We start from the raw sequence: 2,860 nt of genomic DNA on the forward strand, positions 1-2,860 counted from the left end.
AATAAAAAAATAGTTGTTATTGAAAAATATCCCTTTTTTTTTTTTTCTTTTTCTCTTTTTAAAGAACTTCTCATCTGTAGAAGACCCCAAATCCAAGAATCATTTTCACAAGAAATGCTAAAGGGAATATGAAAACTTCTAGGGACTCCAAAAATAGAGAAATTTGATGTTAGAAGAGGCACATTCCATTAAAAGAGGTCTTGATTAATTAATTCTGACACTCTTGACACACACCCCATTTATTCCGCATTACCCAATTCACCCTTTCTCGGGTTGCCATTAGTTTTAAACATCTATGTGTTGTATGATAACAAGAACCATGTTATATTACTGAACAAAATGCATTTGATCAAATGAATACTGAAAATCAAATGGTTAAAGTAATAAGACCATTTTACATGTCTCCTATGTTAAATAACTCTATAGGGTTTGAATCCCAAAACCCCAAATCCAAGAATATGAAATAATTCATACAGAATTCTAGAATACAACTTCAAACATAAAATAGGAGATAATGAACATACCTTGAAGGAAATAAAACTTGATGAAGAATGATAAAGAAAACTAATTTCCTTAAGAGATATAAACACTCAAAAGATGGATCTTCTGCAGCCTCCCGTGAATACCAATCAACTGTCTTTCTAGTGGAGAAGAGAACAAAGTAATTCACGTAGCGGCAGAGACCCTCCTTTATATAATACATAAAGTATTGTCCCAGCCCTGGCACACTTTAAGAATGTCCAGGACTGGCTCACCTCAAACCAAACCAAGGTGACATGCCTAAACCGGCCCATGTAGTCAAGACTTCCATCATTAAGTACTGAACCAGTAATTAATCAGGCCCATTATCTTTCGAAATCTAACAATCTTCCACTTGAGCTAGATTAATTACGGAGTCAAAATCAGAATGATGTGGCCATGAAATCGTTATACAAATATATATATATATATATAATGTCATCAAACTTTGATTCATTCAATAAGCAAACCAATGTCGAACAACAGCAGAAGATACACCTCAATATACAGTATATAACTTTCTATTATCACAAACAAGGATCTACCTATCAAATAAATCGCCATGAGGTATTTTGTCATGAAGTGTCAACTTCATGAAGGTCCTAACCTGATTATGAAATCATGATGACTTAAACAATTTTAAAGGCAAACACTTTGATATTAACCAAAACTTGGGCAAACCACCATAACCTTGGGTTAATATCAAACTTTGGCACACCGCCTTTCAAACTTTGGCTAAATACTGTCATGAACTTTGGTTAAATATTGCCTATACTTTGATATATATATATATATATATCAGAAAAACAAATGAGTGATGAACAAATGAATTCATATTCAATCAATAACATTAATGCTAAATCCAAGCAAGCCAAGTTAAGTTAAACAAATAATCTGAACTCAAGATAAATGTCAAACATGATGAATGGAAGAGTAAAACTAAGCGCCCACTACATAAATGCATCAAAAGACTTGATGACACCCATATTAGAAATATGATTCTTAAATACTCCCACTGGAAGTGCCTTAGTCAACGAATCTGCTAACATGTCATCAGTAACAATGTGTTCCACAATAATTTGCCTCTCATTGACCTTTTCCCTTACCACGAGATACTTTATCTCAATATGCTTTGAACCACCAGATTTCTTGTTGATCTTCAAGAAGAAAACAACTGAGATATTGTCACAGTGCAACATAGTAGGTCTAGATATAGAATCCACAACCTTCAACTCAGAAATAAAACCTCTTAGCCTAATGACCTGCTTTATAGCTTCAAAAAGAGTTCTGCTTGCATAGTAGATGACGCTAAGATAGGTTGCTTCGTACGTTTCCAAGAAATAGCACCACCTACCATCTTGAAAATATATCCAGAAGTAGACTTTCGATCATCTGTACAACTGCCATAATCAACATCAGAATATCCAACAACCTCAAGTGCATCACTCTTACTATATACTAGCATAAAATCCTTGGTCTTTTGTAAATATCTTATAACCTTCTTGGCAGCTATCCAATGTGCTAAACCAGCATCAGACTGAAAACGCCCAAGAACACTGACTACAAAGGCTATATCTGGATGAGTACAAACCTGTGCATACATCAAACTCCCTACCGCAGAAGCATAAGGTTTATCTGCCATCGAACTCTTCTCAATATCATTTCTGGGACACTGTTGTTTATTTAACCTATCTCCTTTGCTGATTGGAATATCACCAGTCGAACAAGTGGACATATTAAACCATTTTAAAATGCGATCAATATATGCCCGCTGAGATGGTCCTAACAAACTATATTTCCTATCCTGCTTAATTTCAATCCCAAACACAAAACTGGCTTCACCTATGTCTTTTATTTCAAAATTTGAAGACGCGATCCTTTTTTACTCTAGCAACAATGACATGTCACTACTAGCAAATAAAATGTCACCAATATAAAGTACCAGGATGATGAACTTGCTCCCACTGACCTTCAGATATATGCAATGATCCACAAGGTTTTTCACAAAAACCAAAAGAGGTAACCACTTAATGAAACTTCAAATACCACTATCTTGAATCTTGTTTCAGTCCATATATTGACTTGTTGAGCTTACAGACTTTTCCTTCATTTCCTGTAATTTCAAACCCTTCAGGTTGAACCATATAAACATCTTCATCAAGATCTCCATTCAGGAAGGCAGTTTTGACATCCATCTGATGCAACTTTAAGTCAAAGTGTTCTACAAGGGTTATAATGATTCTAAAAGAATCCTTTGTTGAAATAGGGGAAAAAGTTTCCATGAAATGAACACCTTCTCTTTGGGTAAAACTCTTTGCTACCAACTTAGGCTTGTAGCGTT

This window comes from Macadamia integrifolia, unplaced genomic scaffold (assembly GCF_013358625.1).
Source record: "Macadamia integrifolia cultivar HAES 741 unplaced genomic scaffold, SCU_Mint_v3 scaffold2237, whole genome shotgun sequence".
Taxonomy (NCBI): Eukaryota; Viridiplantae; Streptophyta; class Magnoliopsida; order Proteales; family Proteaceae; genus Macadamia; species Macadamia integrifolia.